Consider the following 14,189-nt stretch of genomic DNA (forward strand, 5'->3'; position numbering starts at 1 on the left):
GTCGTACAGGAATTAGCTGCGCTGGGTAATCTTTTGCCAACTGCAGCAGCCTGCACAGATCTGCGAGCGGCAGCGCTGCGCCGAGGCAGGCAGCACCCCCTCTCCCTGCACTCAGTCCCCACCTCCTCGCGCATCTCGGCCCCGCGCGCGCTCCTTTCCCTTTAGGTTTGGCTATATTTGGAGATCCAGCGTCCCCGTGCCGCCGTCGCTGCTCCCCCCACCTCCTGCTTGGTAGCCTCGCTGCGACCTGCGGGTGGGGGAGAAAAAAAAACCGGGGGCAAGGAGGGGCCGGAGCCGAGGAAGAGAGAGCATCCTACGGGGGCTGCAGAGGGAGCGCCCCGGGAGACAACTGCAGCAGGTACCGTAGGCTAGACTAACGCTGGGGTAGGGTGGAGGGCGACCGTTGAAGACGAGGACCTCGCCTCGCGCCCTTAGCGGGTCTCGCGACGCTGGTCACGGGCACGGCTGATGCCTGGCGCTGCAACCGCCAGGGAGGGACGGAGGACATCTTGGGTAGGGGTGGGGTGAGGGCGGGGGCGTGCTGTGTGTGTGTGTTATGCCACTGCCAGCCTAATTCATGATAATTAAAACAGGAGCTAAAGATGGCAGCCTCCGGTTCTCTTTTAATTATCATCAATTACCATTAATAATTCACGGGGTTCGCTAGCTTCGTCTTCATATCTGTCTTTTTGCAAGTGCACGAGCCTACATCTCTCTCCCACCTCCTCGTCACCCCCTCTTTACATTCTCTTCCTGTGATATTTATGGCCTGCCCAACGGCCATTCATTCATAGGACTGTACCGGGAGTAGAGGTGGCGAGGCGATGGCACCTGTAAATCGGATTTAGGCCAAAAACAAAACGCAGCAGTGTTGAAGCAAGGTTGACAGCAGGGGTGCTACAACCAAGTCACTCAAACCTCAAATACAAATTGGGCACTAGAAACTACAGCCACAACAGCAGGGACCCTGAGGTGATGCATGGACCCCCCAAATCATGTCTTGTCTAAAAAGCGCAACTGGCAATCACACAGATGGCCGGGAAGCAGAGATATGTAAGATGAGTCATGCTGCCGAGTCTATGAATGAAAATCTTTTTTTGACATTTCTCTGGCCACAAGGTGGAGGCCATGGGATGAGCAAGTCACGCTGCTTTGCGGTCACGGGGGAGTGGCTCGGAATGCTTCCACCCACAGCTGAGTGGCCTAGTTGTTTTGTTTCTACATTCCCATTCACTCGTTGTGTTAAAACGTCGTAGAATTGTGCTGAATATAAATATTATAATTTTTGCATTGTTTTGCCAGTTATTAGATATCAGTTTTAGAGCATTCATTATTCATCTGTGGAGTCTTTGCATCGTGTTTATGTGGTCACAAAAATTGACTTACAAGGATGGTGTGTAGAGTGAGTTTCAAGCTACATTAATTTAGCTAAGACTGCCTTTTTCTGTTTTTTAGAATTTACACAATGGTAAATGGCCTAGGTTGAAATTAGCTACATGTACAAATGCCCAAACTGATAACATCTTCTTGACAAGGCAAGCTCAAGAATAAATGCCCTGTGAGCATTGTTTTAAGTGGGATGAAAAAGTGTGGGTGTGTGTGTGAGGGGGGGGGGGGGTCTAAAAGTTGCGTGACCTATACATTTAAGCACGTGGCTTAAACATGTAAACTTAATTTGTTTGATTCCCATAGTGTGCCACCTGACCAGTATATTGGTTCAACTCCCTGTTGTCTGGTATTGCATTCAGAAACACAACACAACAACTAGCATACACCTAAGACTAGCCAGGACTATTGACTTTGTCAATTGTTTTTGGCTGTTTGAGATAAAGGAGTAACAGCAATGATTTTGTTGTAAATAATATTGAAAATGTTTAAATTCTGAAATTGTGACACTGTGAATTAAACATCACCGAGGCCTGTGGAGGGGGTAGTGGTCTTCAGAGTGTCTCAATCACTCCTGTTATTTTACTCTAAGTTAAATATGTACGCAAAGCCGCCTTAGATATGGACGAGCTGGGCAAATACTCAGGGTGCCTAATTCCAGAGGGGCACACTGACCTTACCTACAAAACGTCTGTTAATCATTTATTTTTATTTTTTTGTTCCAGGCCAGCAGTGTCTGGTATTTATCTCCATGCACTGCATAAATGACGATGCTCCCTTCCAAATAACTCCTTATGTTTATGGTGCTTACAGGAGAGATAGAGGAGAATAGAGGGGAATATAATGAGGAAGGGCCCCGAATTAGTTTCGTCCAGGGCGCTTTCCTAGCAAAGTCAGGTTCTGCGTACATCCTTTTTCTCTCCACATCTCATCCATCTGCATATATTGCACTTCATCTCCCTCCTCTTTACCACCCTCTTTTCACTGTCTCCTGAAAACACTTTCTCGTATATCCATCACTTCACCACCCACAAACACAAAACATACCTACCCTCCTGGAAGCACTACACATTCTTTTACTTGTGCCTTGTCAATATTTTGACAAACGTGTTACCTCTGCCATATAGATTTGCACAGTAACACAATTGCAACTAGAATACGTACGTAACTGTTGCTCTGTGCGCTCTGCAAAGACCAATGATTGGATGACCATGTATTCTGAACACCTTTTTGGCCCAATGGTAGGCACTCTGAGAAAATCGCACTGCCTTCACCACAACTCTAGCGCTTTCAATTGTAGCCCATTATAAACAGCTAGAGGTAAATCAGTTCAAAGTATGCACTAAGCAAGAGTAATATGCTACAGGAAAAAAAATACAGAAACTCATCATCCTGGAAATTACTAGCACTCTTAGGTAATGCAAAACTAAGTAAAACTTGAAATACAATTAGTAACTAAATCGCTGAAATGGATTACCTTAACGTTTTTTACACGTTCAGAAATTGATCCGCATTTTTGTCCATAAAGTTAGGGACACTAAGTAAAACTTGAAATACAATTAGTAACTAAATCGCTGAAATGGATTACCTTAACGTTTTTTACATGTTCAGAAATTGATCCGCATTTTTGTCCATAAAGTTAGGGACACAAATAAGGACCTATTTCAATGTTGGTTCTAATTACAACCAGTTCTGAGATCCAAAGAGACCCAACACACTTAAAGCTCTGCCTGTGAGTATGAACAAACATTTGGGGATTTGCTGATGGACCAATTCTAAATTACAAGAGAGCACTGTGGGCATACTGGACACCAGCCCGCCTAGCATCCATGGGAATCCGAGAGAGCGATTCTTGCTGGAACTGTGACAAAGGGAAGGGAGACCTGGAACACCTACTCTTCAGCTGTTCTAAGGTTAGGGAATTCTGGAACAACATTGGAACACTAATTAACGATATCACAGGGGTAACCATACATATAGATTTCCACAGCCTGGTCCTGGGTTTCACATCCCCATCAATCACAACCATAGAAGACCGCGATCTCATCGACCTACTGCTGACTGCGGCAGTCAAAACAGTCCTAAGCAACTGGAAAGACACAGCGAAAGCCACGCCTAAAGCATGGCTTAACTGGATCACCTTCCTACGAGGGGCTGACAACATTACAGCGATACACTCACCAAAAACACACAGGCAGTCGAATATGTGGGGTTCCCTAGACAACTATATATCATCGCATAAACCCCCATAGGCGGCGAAGCTAGGCAATCAGCGAAGCGGTACACCTCGCCGGTCTCTGTGCACACAACAGGAATGTAACCTGCAACGCTCCTTTCTGTTTTCTTCTTCGACCTTTCTCTATCCTTTCTATCCTCCGGGGCGTGGACCAAGGATGTCAACCAAGCAAGCAAAGGGGCGGAGGACGACATCGACAAGCAGAACTTGAAAGACTGGCAATCGGACTAACCCCAATAAGACTGGAAGCTGGTAGCGAACTCCCCCCCCCCCCCTGCCCCCCCCCGGCGTTTTCTTCTTTTCTCTTCTCACCCCCCTTTTTTCTTTTCTTTTCCCTCCACCCATGTATATTCTATGCTCCATGTAAATATATATTTTTTACACAATAAAAAATTACAGAAATAAAAAAACAAGAGAGCCCTGTGTCTTCTTTAGGCTTTGTCTGCCGCCTAATTGCCTATTTAAATATGTGCAAAAAAACTATAATGTAGCAGTACTGGCTCTGACCTAGATAAGGTATTCAATTTAAGCAAACCTGCTAAGATTTACCTTGGAAGCTGTACAAAGAAAGGAGACACTACATTTGGTTTAAAGCTCACAGCCAAGAAGTCCAAGAAACAGAGCAGGACCTGCGGGGGGTAGGATTTAATCAAAATTGAAGACAAAATAATAAGCCCTCTGTCCCAACTAAGACCAAAACACACATCAGCACAGTTAATTATCTATGGCGAGGTTGGGCTGGATTCTAATAGTCACATGCAATGTCAGCAAACCATCTTTCATATTTCAGGAGCTGCACCTGTAGCCCTTCTTCAGCTCACCAACTCTGATTCATTAGAAGCTGCTAGTTGCCTATAGTCAGACTCAGGACCAGCTCCAAGGCATAGACTCTGATCTGAGTCAGGGATGGGCGCAGAAGTTTCTCTTTTGTGGGGTCTGTAGGCTCATAGTACGGATAGTCAAGGTTGTGGTGCTGGTTCTATTTCCAGGGAAAAAAAGAATTCTGTAAATTGAGTGGGATTTTAAAGTTGTCAATTCCTTTTTGTTGTATTTTTTTTTTACTGCAGTATTATTTCCCACGGAATGTTTTTGGTGTCAATGTTTGCAAAATAGCATTGTGTACAACTTGTATGTTGATACTGAATCCGTCAGGCTAGGCACTTGGTCAAAAGGCCAGACGCTGAGTACAAAGCATTGGATTCTCTGCCCATCTTACATCACGAGAATATTTTCCAGACATACACAGTGCTTTAAGTGGGATGAAAACAGTGGGGTGTCTCCAAAAGGGGTGTGGCCATTTTAATTAAGTTTGTGATTTAAAAGATGCAAACTAACTCTTGAATTGGTAATTACAAGTGACATATGTGACCATCACTCCGAGTGCTGCAGGGAGTCCAAGAATGTTTGAACATGTAATTTGAACACTATTATGACCCACTGACAGAAACTCACACTACCTTTAGCTCTCAGTTGTGCCCTGTCATGAATACACTCCCACGATCTGAACTCACCTGGACCTCTGGAGGCAAAGCATGTGAATTATAAACCGTATTGCTGACGTGGATTATTTGAAGGGTTTTACAGTCATTGTTGAGGAATCGAGCAGTGTTTTGGGTGCAACATTAAGGATATGAATATAGGACCCAATAGGGACCGGTTCCAAAGTCTGTTAATGAATGCCAGTTCTTGTAACCAGCAGGACCCATCCCACTTAAAGCCATGGACACACCCCTTCCAAAATCTTGCACTCCGTGAAGTATGGCCACCCAGAACCACCTGAATTAGGGGTGATGTTCGTGCTTCAAATCAAATCTAATTCCAACATGCTTTATTTAGTAACGACATGAAAATACCCCCACACAGATACACAGTAAGTTACCTACTCCCCATTTCATAAGATTGTAGTCTGACTTGTCTCTCTAAAATGCCTAGAACTGCTCGAGTAGTAAACTCACAACCATTCCAAACATTTAAGGATTCTGGGAAGATTTTATCCTCCAAAATATTCTTAAAATTCTGAGATTAAAATATGTGTTGTCATAGCACTTCTCGCTATTTGGATCTTCCTGTTTTATTGCTCATCCAATCGAAATGAGTTTGAGCCCATAGAAGGAGGGCAATGATTGTCTCTTTCCTTGGTTGTACCTGCTTTATCTTTGTTTGAGTTGGGGTTTCTAAAAGTCCACTGGAATTAGGAATTATAAGGACCAACTTATGTACCGGCTAATTACACCCGATTTCAAAAGTTTGAAATACACATTTTTGTATTCTCCTCATATCCTAGCCAAAGGTAGTCTCTTCTCTCTGCCGGCCCACTGATTGAGCAGTGGATGGATTGCGGCAACCGTGTCATTCATACCACATCAGACACATTAGATTTATCAAAAATACATATGAAAGCACTCCAAGTAATACCCAGAACAAAGATGACCTTAAATTCTCTAAACAAGCAGTTCAGAACATAGGAATAGGCTTGCGTTAAGCACACACACTAGTCTAAATTAGCAGGCATTTTCTAAAGCTAAAATATCCCAACCCATGTCTCAAAACAAACTGATATCTCACATATACTACTATTTGAATTAAATCTTAGCTTTTTTTCAGTGGATCCAACAGATCTGTCCTTTTGGTGGAGAAGGCAGAGAAGTGCGCCCTGAGCTTCATCTGACCTCATGCCTGGAAATAAGCTTCTACCCCAATCCAAAAAGCAAAATACCAATGTATTCTATTCGGCTTACATCTACTCTTCACCCATAGGGCAATGCTGTACTCAAGATTATGCTCATACACATATTTAAACCTTTGAAACTTCTTCTGCCACCAGTGGCATAACAAAACTTGAGGGTGTGCCCCTGGCAAAGTACAGGAAACCCCTCCCCCACCACCTGGATCCAGTCAGGAGCTCTCAGGTCAGAGACCTCCACCCGTGCACAGTGCCGGAGCGGGCACCCTGGAGCTTGCCCCCGTGCACTACAGGGCACCCTCGCAGCACAAGGGCTGCAGGGGATCATTTTATGTCACTGTTCTCCACCACCCCAACACAAAAACTTCTGTGGGGAGTTGACCTTATTTCTAAGCCTGGGCTAATGCTTTTTATTATTTGGAGTTTATTTCACATCAAATGTTACCTAAAGCTGCAGAAACATAATGTACACACATTCAATAAAGTTTACCAAACCAGGCAGGCTGTGCCTCATTATAAATAGACAAATGCACACAGGACCCACCATAACAAAGCAGTACAATGGCTACAGGTGGAGCAAAGGAAAAACATTCGGTGTGGTATTGCATATGGGCTTCTTGACCAGGTTTCTGCCAAACATTCGTCCTCACCAGGATGCTACCAAAAAACTCATGACATGCCTTGGAATGACAGGCCACCCAAGAACTGAAATTGACACGTATCAGATATGGAGGCAGGTCACTCTGGGTCAGTAGTCTCTAAACTTTTTATTGCTATCCCCCATGTAAAAACAAATCTCATCTGTACACCCAGGATGACAAACATATTGTTGCACAATTATTGTAGAAAATTGACAGCTCTAGGCATATTTACCAGTTCAAACATTGCAGTTATATTCAGTTATCTCTTTTAAAAATGCAATTCAATATGTGATTTCCAACATGCCGATGGCTGCCTGGTCTACCTAAAGTGTATAGAAAAAACAGTATTGTTCCTTGGGTTCTGTTTTCGAACTGGGGAATTTACACAGCTAAATCACATACAGTCAGTTTTCCCTTTCTTTTCTCTATCACACTCTCTAATTTATCTCTTGTACCAATATCTGCTTTAGTAGAACCACAAAAACAACATATGTCGTAGGAAAAAATGTCACAATATTTATTAAATGTCCACAATTAAAAACACATGAATTCGTACTATTAAAACAAGGGTACATATGAATACAATAATTCCAACTTTTCAATCAATTTGTGATATTTGATTTATACAATAATATACATCATCTCAAAACAACATAAATAAAAATGATAAAACATTTAAATCCCCTTAGGGTGTCGACCCGTTTCGGTGTATCTGGCTCTAGGCCGCTACCTTCTTCAGGACAGTTTATTAAAAACAAGAATCTGAAAGCAGAAGATGCCAGTATTAGTAAACATTCTTCAAATTGATTTCAATTTTTACATCTTTATCTATCATTCATCCCTTCGACTTTTGATTTGTGGTTATACTATGCATTACCCAGTGACACTGTGCATCACCCACTCTTCATTATCAGAAACCCCTCCCTTTTTATTATGGGGGTCCGTCTTACCCACATCTTTATGGTGACACTCAGTGTTTTCTCAGGGTTATCTTCTATCTAAAGCTGACGTTATTGCTTATAGTGGGCCCGCTTTCTCATTCAGTCATACCCACATCCTTATGGTGACACTTGGTGTTTTCGCAGGGTTATGTTCTATCTAAAGCTGAAGTTATTACTTATAGTGGACCTACTCTCTCACTCAGTCACACCACTCATACTCTTCCCTCATCTTAGTAATTAATATACCTGTAATATGATCTTGTAGATCTCCTTTATTCCATTGTACCACGTCTTTTTCAATTTTCTATGCAGGTAAGTTTCAATCATGACCTGTGTTAGAAATATCAGTTAGTCTGCTATTCTTCTGCTGTTTTAAGAGAATATATTTATCTCACCGCCCTCAAGGACCCACCTGTCATTAAATTTAATGGCGTGTCCACCGGTGTATTTTTTGAGGTATCGTCCTGGTCTTTTGTTTTAAAGGCTGAATTTCCCGGACTGAAAGAGGAAAGCATATCAGTGTGTATTATTTTATTTGTAAACTCCTCACTCTTAGTTATTACATCCTTCTTCGTGGGGGGGTCACTCACCTCACTTTTATAGTGCTTTTCATAAATGGGCTTCGTCCGCATGTAGTCCACGTTGCGTCATTGCATTTATTCCGCAACACGTCAACTACAAAAAGATATAAAGGTTGCTATTGAACATCCTAATGTCTCATATTTGGGTTTTTTTTTTTTTTTTTTTTAAAGTTTGAAAAGCTTTATTGAATATTGTTTTAACCTCCCGTCCAATCGGCCATGCTCACCTTAAATGTTGCACTTAACCACCGCTTTCTTGATATTGCGTTTGGTTTTCTTGGGGATTTCACTATTCTCCCGTTTATACTGATGCTTCTGTTGGCAAAATGGCACTCTGTCATTTTTCTAGTATGTTAGACATATAGGCGCTGTTTATATTGGTGCATTGTCTACACGGGCCTCTTTTTAATTTTGGGCTAATACTAAAATCTTTTGCTCCACTTGATGATGTCCATATTATATGTATTCACACCAAGTGGTCACACCGGGCTCCTAATCCCCTCTATCGTTCTTACTCCTATCACCACATGCTGATGCAAATATTCTTTTTTTCTTTTTTCAGGTATGTCCAGGCACGTCATAATGCATAGGACCGCTTCATACTATGTCCGCTGCAGTTATCGGTACAGGCGCTATGTTAATTGTACCCTTGCGCCGCTATAGTCGTTTTTTATTTTATAAATACCTACACCTCCATGTATTTCTAGGTATCTTTACATTCGTGCTTCTTTCTAATTATTATACTATTATTTACGCATTCTCCATTCTAATGAAGATCGCCTTACTCGCCCTCTCCGTATTGCGTTTTATATCGCAAGTCAGCGTAGCCCTCCTGGCACCAATCCCTATCTCTTGTCGGTTGGCTAGCTTACTTACTCCATGCGATACACACACCATTACCCCCGTTTTTAACAAAAAAAACCTCATCTGTACACCCAGGATGACAAACATATTGTTACACAATTATTGTAGAAAATTGACAGCTCTAGACATATTTACCAGTTCAAATATTGCAGTTATATTCAGTTATCCCTTTTAAAAATGCAATTCAATATGTGATTTCCAACATGCCGTTGGCAGCCTGGTCTACCTAAAGTGTAAACATCACAATGTGACACTTTATCAGAAATGGGGATTGATGGTTATTTACAGCCCCCACCTCCCTTTAACACTTACCTCCAGCAGGCATAAGTGATGATGTTACTGATGGTCAATTACAGAGTGGCTCATTGTTTTTTCACTGAAAACACAGTTCTGTTTTGAGCATGATGCTCCTCTTGGCCATTTCATGGCTCCTCCCCTAAGATCAATTCAGGCCCCCAAAAAGGGACGCGGGGGAGGCCTCCATCCCACAAAAGGGCCCCCAACCCTACGGGGGGCATTCAGCCCAAGGCCAATATAGATCTGTGAGATATAGGTGACTCAAGGTCCCTCATCACATTCTGCAGGGGAGCCCCATAATTTTGCATTATGCCACCGGGCCTGCCACCCATTTGAAGGCCTCTTCTGTAAGCGTAGGTGCTTGTCTGTGAAATGCAATAAAGAGCACTGTCTAATAAAGCCAGTTATTCAGAAGACTGTTGAAAAGAATCTGTTAATGCGATGTTTTGACTTCCTGCTAGTAACAATGGGGTCTACACCCAGAAATATGCAAATGTGAAGCCTAACCAGACCTCAGTCTTGCAGTTGTATATTTTATGGCAATATATAAAACAAATAACTCTATGAATAAATAAACTAGTGTCGGGTGTTAGTCACCTAAAATCTAACATTACAGTCTCACAGATGCCAGATCACTAGTGCACAGCCCCCAATATTACAAATATCGTCACCCACCACATAAGCTCCATTCCTTGCCAGGGCAAATTAGCCTAGAAAAAGCAAGCACATCAAGTCATTTTGTATCCCATATGAGGCCTTGTTAACTGAAACCTTAGGAGTGATTCCATTTCAAGAAATTAAATCTTAGGTGGGCCAAGCATGTCAGTCACATGTGTGCAAGTCACTAGCTGTCCCTGATTCAAGAGGATCAGGGAGTCCTGTCACCGTCCTGCTGAAAGTCTTCCACGGCCAGCAACAGTCTCACCACTCTGGAACTTGGTTTCCACCTGAATGCAAGATGCTACCTAGGCTGCCTTTGTGATGATCTGAACTTCATAGGATAATGATGCGGGCTGCATTTGGTCTGCCACATTAGGCAGACCTGTTTTTAGCACTCTCAATCATGCCATCTTGTTAGATAGACTCAACAATACTCAGGGCCTGATTCACAAAAGGTAACTTACATTTTTGAGTATTTTACACTTTTGAGTAAGTTTACTACTTTTTGCTTATTCACAAACTCCGAGTGTAAGTTATCACAAAAAACAGTAGCAAGTCCTGCACCACAAAGGGACAACCATTTGCACTGGAACACCCTCCCATAGAATATAACGGAGGTAGGGAATTCATATAAAACCTCACAGAAAATAATGTTAAATTAAATATTTTAAATATAAATAAACATAATTTAATGTTAAATATATAAAAATACTACATTTTTATTACTGAATCCATTATACAATGGAAGTATCTGTCCTTGTTAGATTGTAAAGGTCAATAATGCCAGGTAAAGGCAAAAGGTATTGAGGATATAGGTAAGCAACAGTTAATAAGCTAGAGTGGTAAACAACATAAAGATATTAAATGTTAGTTATAGCAACATTTTTTTATTTTTTTATTTTTTTATTTTTTTTATTTTCATCATTGCACAGTTCGCACACTTCATAGTACATTCTCCAAAGTTACATTTAAATTCATATAGCGTATTACATCATACGCGAAATTCATCAAAGCATCGTACATATTGCAATAAATTAGTATCAACACAAATTAATACAGCAAAAATGTCACATACATTCCTCAAACTTTCCTAGCCTAATCCCTCAAACCCAAACGCTCTCTCCATCTTATAATGGGGTCCCATATCCTTACCCCTAATCTCCTCCCTTTTCTACCTTTCCGGGCATAAATATTTTTTTCCAGATTGTAAGTTGTCAAAAGATTAGCCAGCCAAACTTGCATTGCTGGGGGGCTTTTGTCCAGCCAAGCCCTGGCTATACATAGTCTAAAAACTGCCATTGCGACAAAAATAAACTCCTTCTGAATGACATTAGTATCCGTGACTATCCCTAGCAATATTTCTGGTGGTTTTAAGGTAATCTGGATATTCAGGGTTGCATCAAAAAACTTCTCTATGTCTTTTATCACTGTTTGTATCTGCGGGCATACAGCAAATAAATGTATTAAGTCTGCATCAAGGGAACTACATCTTGGACATGTAGTACCTACACTACCCCCCCCATTTTGCTATCTTAGCAGGGGTGAAATATAATGAGTAAAGGGTTTTATACTGCTGTGATAGGAGTGGTGCTGAGCAGAGGAGAGTTTGTCCCAATTCCAGTGGCTCTTTAAACCAAGTAACCTCGCCTTCCAGCTTGTCTGCCCACTTCTGACTATACTTGTCCATATCATCTGATTTCCCTGCTAGCAAGTTTGCGTAGAACGACCGTATCGAACAGTCTCCCCCTAACCTTATTTTCTCCAGTATTTCTACCTTAGTAAACCCTACGCTCCCACCCTGCTTATTCCCCAGAAAACTTCTTAGCTGGAAAAATTTAAAAAGATCCCTCCTATCTAATCCGAATTTGGTAATCAGGTCTGTAAATTGGAACACCCCCTCCGTATTTCTCACATCCCCAATCTGTACTATCCCCTTCTCCATCCAGCCCGCCATTGTACTATCATCAAAAATCTGCGTTGGGAGGGACACATTTTTATGCAACCTTGTATACCAGTTATATCGCCCCAATCCAATTTTCTTCATTACAGCAATCCAAATCTTAATTGCGGCTTGAACTGTCTTAAATCTAGTTCTTTTAAAATATGCGACGTCAATACATTTGAAAAAGGAGTTCTCTACCTCCGGTCCCAACACGATGGAGTAAATCCTGGATGAATCATTTGTTGTTCTATCGTCTAGGCCGCCCCCCCCTATCAATCCTCGCATGTATTGCAGTGCAGAAGCCCAGTAATATAATCTGAAATCAGGCACCCCCCAACCTCCCCTCTCTCTAGGCAGCGACATAAAGCGGTATGCCCTACGGGTCTTACCGTGGGCCCAAAAAAAACTGTTCAGCATTTTTTCAAGATCTTTAAACCATTTTATCTCAATAAATAACGGTATTGTCCTATAAAAATACAAAAATTTTGGCAATATTAACATTTTTATAACGTTAGTGCAACCCACTAACGACAAATGCAAATTGTTCATTCGATCCAGGTCTGACTTAACCTTTGACATCAGGGGCGCAAGATTATTCTGTACCAACAAGTCTAAATTAGCTGTGATCGCAACCCCCAAATATACCGCTGAATCCACAACTCTTTGATCATTGAACACACTATGTTGGTTACATACTATTTGAGTTTTGGACCTATTTAAACTGTACCCCGATATTTGCCCAAACCCTTGTGCTTCGGACTCGATTTCCCCTATGGCCATGCTGGGATTAGGTGTTAAAATGGCCACATCGTCGGCATAGGCAAGAGTCTTTACCTCACATCCATTCAACCTTATTGGGGGAATCCTACCATTGTTTTCCAATTTCCTTATCAATGGGTCCAGATAGAGAGCAAATAGTAATGGGGAAGATGGGCAACCCTGTCTAGTCCCTCTCTCAATCCTAACTGCTGCCGATTTACCTCTATTGACTCTAATCCTTCCTGACGGGTTCTTATAAAGAGTCTGTATTGCTGTTATAAAACTATTCCCCAATCCATTCGATTTTAGTATTTGCCATAAGTATTCCCAGGAGACTCTATCGAATGCCTTTTCGGCATCCAAAAAAAGTGCCGCGACGGAGTCCCCCAGGGCATCCGCTGCGTCAAAAGTTGTAATCACCTGTCTAATATGCTGCGTAGTATCTTTTCCAGGGATAAACCCATGCTGAGTATGGCTTACTAATCCCTCTATTACCTCTGCCAATCTTGTCGCTAAAATCTTGGAATACACCTTAGTATCTGCATTCATCAGTGTAATAGGCCTATATGACCCTGGGAGTGTCGAATTTTCCCTTTTTTTAAGATAACAATGATATCTGCTTCCCCCCATGACTCGGGTATCTTATCCCCCTTCTGCGCCTCCAGCCTAACTTTAAACATTTCAATTCTGACAGTTTGATAAAATACTTTATAAAACTCCGCCGGGAGCTGGTCTGGGCCAGCTGCTTTACCCGAAGGTAACGTGCTTAATGCTGTAAGAAATTCCTCCAAAGTAAAAGGGGAATCCAACCTAACCTTTTCTTCTTCAGATACCCCCGGAAGGATAATATCACTTAAATAACTTCCAACTTCCCTAGATGTTCCTGCACTACCTCTAGTATATAGCTCTTCGTAAAACTGCCTAAACACTTCCCTTACTTCAGTTGTTTCAGTGACCATAATTCCATTCTTGTCCATTATCTCCACAATGTCTGATGCTGCTAATCTCTGTCTGGTGCGTACTGCTAGTAAGTGGCCTACCTTCTCGCTAAACTCGTAAGCGGCTTCCCGCTTACTTAGGTAGTTTTCTGCTGCTTTTTTTGAGATACTTTCCGCCGCCTCCGCTCTGAGAGCCACTATGTTTAGCAGGTGTTCTTCTATTGGTGCCCTGTTTTTTAAATCCTGCGCCAATTTCTCCTC

The 14,189-nt window shown here is 42.0% G+C and overlaps 1 protein-coding gene across 1 annotated transcript in view; it reads left to right on the top strand.

Annotated features, from left to right (window-relative positions):
* The first annotated feature begins 230 nt into the window (after window positions 1-230).
* CAP2 (cyclase associated actin cytoskeleton regulatory protein 2) overlaps window positions 231-14,189 on the top strand; it is a 475,046-nt gene continuing 461,087 nt past the window's right edge. Inside the window, exon 1 of the mRNA XM_078687967.1 lies at window positions 231-358. The gene's annotated coding sequence lies outside the window, so the exon portion shown is untranslated. The remainder of the gene's footprint in view (window positions 359-14,189) is intronic.

This window comes from Lissotriton helveticus, chromosome 4_1, assembly GCF_964261635.1.
Source record: "Lissotriton helveticus chromosome 4_1, aLisHel1.1, whole genome shotgun sequence".
Classification (NCBI taxonomy): domain Eukaryota; kingdom Metazoa; phylum Chordata; class Amphibia; order Caudata; family Salamandridae; genus Lissotriton; species Lissotriton helveticus.